Here is a 7161-nt window from a genome sequence, read left to right on the forward strand (position 1 = left end):
CATTACATTTGTACGATGTGGTGAGGCCCTGTACAGAAATAAAATTACATAATTGACTAATACTAAAATGAATAATTGTAGACAGATTTCGACATGAAATTGTGTCACTTTTATGTTCGCTAACATATGTGAAGAGCGAAAAAGCTCGTTAGTAGCATTCTACCTTAAATGCTTGGACAATAATGCTAAGATACGTACAGTCTTGTCTTTTTTGTGTACAACATTTTGCCGTAATGGATCAAGGGTGTGGGTGTGTTTGTCTGTGGGTGGGGAATGGCCTATGACCCCTTCTCTAAAATGGTAAAATAGCTCAACAATGTTATGTAGAATAACTTACCAACGTAACACAAAGTAAACCAATTGAATTTAAAACCGAGAATATAAAAATGTATGTAACAGAGCTCAAACACACTTTTTGAATATTATAAAATTCACACGTTTCACATCAAATATATCATTTATTGTTGTTTTCGAACCCCCTATTCAAAAGTGCTGGCTACGGGCCTGTATAAGGTAGTAATAAGCATGCTAAAATAGATTTTCAAGAGACATCTAAAACATTATAGGTCTATTATTATGCATATGACTGCTTAAGGCATAATTAGGGGGACCTATCAAATGTAGACCATTAACTTGTTGGGACAGTGTGTGTGGCCAGTTTAGGGGGGGTAGTAGGGGGCGAGGTCCCGGGTGGATTTTAGTGTGCTTAATGTGTATATTTTTTAGGTCAGTCGCACTATCAACCAATTTAATATATATATTCTAGCTTGTATATATATGGTTTGCTGGTCAAGAAAACCAGTTAGCTGCTGATTATTATAGGATAAATGTGTTTTATCCATTGTTAGATGTTGTGATAACTGATATTGAAGCTAGATTTGGAGCACAACAGAAAGCTTCTTTCATGTTGTCGAAAATACTTCCCTGCAACATTGCTGCTACAACCTGGCAGGATGTAAAACCAGCGTTCCAGAAATATGCAGCATTTCTTGACAATGAAAGTGTTGTAGAGGGACAGTTTGTTCTATGGAAACAAAAGTTTGTACAATCATGAGGATCCGGGAAGTTCACAAACAAAATGTTCCGCTATCAGTGCTTTGAATATGTATGATAGCGTCACCTTCTCAAACATCTACACACTGTTGAAGATATTATGCGTTTTGCCTTCTCAACAGCTGAGCCTGAAAGATTCTTCTCCAAACTGGAAAAAACACTAACATGTCCGAGGGCCAGTATGGGGGTGGGGGGTGGGAGAGGCTAGAGTCACTTTTGATGCTCCAGGTTCACCGAAACAGGATGCCTACTGTAGATGAAGTATGAAGTGATTGACTCATTTGCTACTTCTAGTGCAAGAAGACTGGATTTCATTATGTAGGCCTAATGTGGCTTGGAGTTCTTAAGACTTTATGTGATAGCATCACACATACATGTATTTTATTTTTGTTACAAATACTTTCGTGTTAAAGTAAAAGATGAGTTTGCTTATATGAGTGCATTTTTGTTTTATTTTGAAAGTGTATTTATTGACTTTATTTTTATTTATTTTTTATTTATATATTTACTTGTACATTTATTATTTTAAAAACCTGTTCAAAGCCATTATATAACATGTATAATATAAGTAACTATAATATCACAGTTTATATCTGTGGTCATGTTAAAATAGCTGTGACATAATGTTTGTGATCATGTTAAAAAGTCATAATGTTATTAATTATTACTAGTATGTTGGCATTGCACCGGCATTTTTTATTTCCGGCAGTGATAATTGTGATAATTATTTATTAATTTGTTTATTAACATTCTGAGGAAGAATGTGTCAGTTTTGTGACAATTCTTAATTATGCTGTTGAAGTAATATTAAATTTTGTTTTATTATTATTTTTCTATATCCTGGTTTTTATAATCTACTGCCTGTAGTTACCCTGCTATTTAGTCCTGGCAATCATTCTTATCATCTGGATTACGCATAGCTTCTCTGCGATTTACGGTCCGTAAATTTTAAGCGAAGCTTGGACCGCCAATACATTTTGCTGGATCCGCCACTGATCCGTGGCACCTATAACAATTGAAGAATATCTGCAGGAATAGTAAGACTGTGAAAAAAATCGACCAATCGATTGTCATAGAATGACCGTACTGTACAATTTGTCAAACAAATACAATACTTGCAAATGTAATGTCGGCCAGCGCCCATCCTACTTGTCCGAAGTTGTCGAAGCCGACATCAATGGAGATCGCGTTTTTTAACTAGGCGGCTGGCAAGCGGACTAACACATTACATAAACTTGTTGAATTACAATTATGTTTTTTATTTTTGCGCTCAATGTCTCGTTATAAAATAAAGGATTCAAATTTTGCAGGGTATTCCGTTTTGCGAACTCCATGAGCTAAGCTGTACGTAGTTCACCGTGACTTACAGCCAAAACAAAGTCATTCAAAGGACATTCAGTTGTGAGACGCGACAAAACAAACGCTGCCAGTGATAGATTTCGTGAATAAAAGAACAAAATAAACGCAATCAAAGGCGCCGACCACACGCGTTGGAAATAAATAGAACGCGTTGGGACGGGCTTAGACATATTACGAAACGACCCAAAAACGACCCAAACGAGCCAAAAACGACCCAAAAACTACCCAAACGACCAAAAAACGAGCCAAAACGACCCCAACAAATCGTCAAACAAAGACTGTCCAATTCCCGCGGTATTATTGCGACAGCCATTTTAAGGAGCACGTCGACCGATGAGGGCGCTGTTATCATCTGGTTTGCTGCTGTCTCGAAACCAAACACAAAATTAAAATCTGAATAAACAATGATTAATAACATACACATACATAATATAGATGAACAATAATAGTAAATAATGATAAACAAGAAAATAAATAAATGTTATTATAAAAAATAAAATAATTTATAAATAATAAATAAACAACAAACATACAATGTTTGACAACTAAATTGCTAGTCAATAAATTTATTCATTTGTTGGTTTATCTTTAAGATACCACAGTAAGACAAATTGTTGGTCTTAATTTGAATAAGGTATTTTTACTGATTTACATGTTAAACAAATCATTTGCCCTCGTCAACCTCCTGATAAATGCGTGTAATATGAATTTCGCATCATGCCCACTTTGAAACCAAGAACCTGTCTCATGACTTTCATTTTAAGTACTGATTCGGATGAAATTTTGTGCAGACAGCATGGGACAAATGCAAGTTCTGATAATATAGTTGTGCTATTCAATCATACTAATTGTCTAATTTGCATAATAATTTACTATTTTCCCCGAAAATAATTTTATATTGTGAGAACCACTTATTTGATTTGAACTTATACACTTATACAAACATTTGAGAGAAATTTTCTCTCCCCTTACTATTACAAATACCAATCAAAAATAATAGTTATTTCATTTTTAAACTCTCATGACCCGTTTGTACCTCTGAGTTCATCAAAGTATATATTCTACGGTTTCAAATTAGGAGACAATATTATTTCCAATGTTGATTAAGATGGCATGAATGATCACACCTTTTGTGAACTTTTTGTTGTATATAAGGTCAACGCTTACAGATAATCGGAAAATGTTTTATGTCGTTATATGCACGAGTGAAAGGTGAATATACTGGTCGGATTTCGTCCGACAGTTGTGAATATTGTACGTGTAGAACCCTTGTTTCCCTGATTACATAATTCCGATTATCTGTAAACGACACGAACCATTTACTGATTAAAATGTTGTTATTTTAGGCAAATATTTTGTAAATATTTTGCATTTAAAACCCATTTTCTCTGATTACAGTTTAATTGTCTTTATGTGTATCATTCCGTTTCGTTTTGTTTCATCTCGTTTCGTTTCTTCGATTACAAAGAGCAATGTTACCCTACCATTATTTCATTCTTGTTGACGTTCCTTTATGCGTTTTGTCTTGTTGGGTCCTCGGCGACAATAAAAGTAGTAAGCACATGGCCGGACATGGGATTATGAACACAGCGTATATTCATTTGATATAGGGTTTACCACGATAACGAAATCTTATTAGTAGCACTCGCGGAGTTAGGGGGAGTCGCACAAGGCGCCTTCCCCCCCTCCAGCCCGCAAAAAAATGACAAATGAATTGACAAACCCAGCCCACCTTCGGCCACGTCAATAGGAGCGCCTTCTCTCCTCACCAAATTTCTGGATCCGCTAGTGAGTAGAAATAACGGAATCACAGAACGCCGAGGAATACCGGGTTGATAATTTCAGATAATTCCAGAAGCCATGCATATTAATTACCTACTTTGCATAATAATTTTGCAGGATTTTCCGTGCATAACTTCTAAACCCAGAGATGGATTTTTTTCTGTTGAATTTTTTTTTCTTATTTATAATATTATTTGCCATTTATAATACCAAATTGTTATCAGGATCTGCTGTGCCCATTATGGTGAATATACTCTAGTAGTACCCTCATACGGAAGGGTGGTTGATTGACTTTGGGGTTGAATGACCATATGGCTTCACTAAATCTAAATATATATTGCTTGACATTATGCAAATTCTGGGATACTCTGATACCAGAAATAAGAAAGAAAGACATTATCAGTAGAACAATAATCAATAGAAGCACATTATCGATTAGTTTTTAATAGGGTAATATTTTCACTGATATCAAAGAAGGCTTAGAAAGAACCCCAGTGTTGGAATTGAAGGCATGAAATAAATATACAAAAACTTTCCATACAATTAAATACACATATTAAAGCAAAGCTTATATGCGAGACCAGCCCAGTGTACATGTCTGTGATTCCGGGTTCTCCGCGACCCTTCCATTGAGGGTAGTTTATTAATAATTATTCTGTGTAATTTCATTATTCCGTAATTCTGGACAGCGAGAATCCCGATGAGAACAGCGCCCTCATCGGTCGATGTGCTCATTAAAATGGCTGTCGCAATATCGCGGTAATTGGACAGTATGACGATTTGTTGTTGTCATTTTGGGTCGTTTGGGTCGTTTGGGTCGTTTTTGGCTTGTTTGGGTCGTTTGGTTCGTTTTTGGGTCGTTTGGCTCGTTTGGTTCGTTTTTGGGTCATTTCGTAATATGTATAAGCCCCGTTGGGACGAGGAATCTTTAGGAATACTCTGTTACAAACACTATGGTACCTGAATCCCGATTAATTCATAAATATGAATCGGTAAGGGTCAATTTCCTGCAATCCTTCAAGTAGCCTTGAGTGGACATTAAATTTACCCCCGAAAATCTTTCTAACGATGACCTGGAAGATTGCCATGATTGAGTGCCACAATTTCTGTTTTAAGATTTATTCGGTATAATAATACAAATGTTCACCCCAACAGAGGTGGACATACAGTTTTAGCGACCCGAAGAGCTCATTGTCAACCGAGGCGAAGCACTACGATAAAGACTTTCCGTTCCCAATAAATAATAATAAAAAAAAGACTTCCCGTTCCCGACATTATGAAATTCTTTCGTCTTTTGGAGGGGGGGGGGGGACACTGAAAAATAATAATATTTTGACAAGATAATTTAGAAATTTATATTAGGAATAATTCATAACGAAATGTATTCCATACATTATTTTCATAATTACTGATTACACACGAATATTACAGAAAAAATAATTTGCTATATTCTCTATATTTGTGCCTTTCATTTGTCTTGAATTGTGACTGAAAGGAGCTAGATGAAATTACAAACCATGTAGTGTGTTCGACAACTCATGTATGAAAACGGAAAGTCTTCACTATCATAGTGTTGCTGGTAATAGTTGAAAATGATACATCCACGTGAACCTGCTCATATGAGATCGAAGGAGTCTCTGTTTTCAACAGCTGTATACAGCTAACTGCGCCTTCGCTAAGTTTCCTCGGTGGACCACGAGCTCTGTTCCTTGTTTGCACGTTATCATGTTCACGCAATCGCAGACATTATTTGTAAGGGTGCCCTTTGAAATGGCACATTTTCTCGATGTTTTAGCGAGACTCCGCGGGGTATATAGCGTGTTCTCACATTAGCATAATTTTCCTCGAGTTCACTCGATCGCTTTCCCACATGCATTTCTCGTTCTTTGTTGCTAACATTTTTGCACTCTTGTTTGTAATATGTTGTTGTTGTTTTTCTTTCTAAACATTTTATTTATTTTTGATTGACATTCAACGAAATCGTTTGAATTTTGAGTTTGATTGCGGTTCGAATTTATCCACTTTTACAGTGATCAATATTTTACAGTGATCAATATCGAGTTGAATTACTAGTAATTACAAGCCTGATTTACATTTTTCTTGCGGTGTTTTTCGTCAATGTATTAAATATAAGTGCTTTGGGAAATAGCATAATTATATTGCGTGAGTGAGAGAATCTGGTGAGACTGTGTCACAACACGTTCTATTTATTTCCAACGCGCGTGGTCGGCGTCTTTGATTGCGTTTATTTTGTATTTTTATTTTCGAAATGTATCACTGGCTGCGTTTGTTTTGTTTTATGTTTTCCTCAACAATTAACTGTTCCGAGATCTTTTATTTTTCGTCCGGCTGCTACCAATCCAATAATTCGTCGCCGCATGTACTCAGACAAGCGAGTAATCCTCACAGTCATTATACTCAAAACAATCAATTGAAGCTGCTTGTGCAATGTTATCAAACATCTATCATGGGGCAGCTGGTAAAAGCTTAAAAAAAGAATTATGAAAACAAACAAAAACTTGAAGACAAATATTAAAAAAACATAGAAAACAAAAATGGTATACTAAAGAATTAAATAACTTCAAAAATGATGTTCACAAACTATCAATAAAACTAAGTAAAGACCCCTATAATAAGCAGTTAAGGATATATTGTTATAATTCAAAGAAACAATATAAGAAATTGGTTAAAAAGAAACAAAGAGAATACAAAAATGAAATACTAAATAAACTTGAGAGTATTAGTGAAACAAACCCAAATAAATACTGGGACCTCATAAAAGAGCTTAAAAATAACAACAAAGATGAGACTCATGAAAATATTGACAGCAGTAAATAATTTAAACATTTCAAAGAACTAAATAGAAAGACTAGTAATGAAGCCATAGAGACAGTTATCAATGAAAAGATAAAATACTTAGAACAGAACACATCCTGTACAACGGAACTTGATGCACCAATTTCCCAA

The sequence above is a fragment of the Saccoglossus kowalevskii genome, chromosome 9 (genome assembly GCF_978046115.1).
Source record: "Saccoglossus kowalevskii chromosome 9, keSacKowa6.1, whole genome shotgun sequence".
Taxonomy (NCBI): Eukaryota; Metazoa; Hemichordata; class Enteropneusta; family Harrimaniidae; genus Saccoglossus; species Saccoglossus kowalevskii.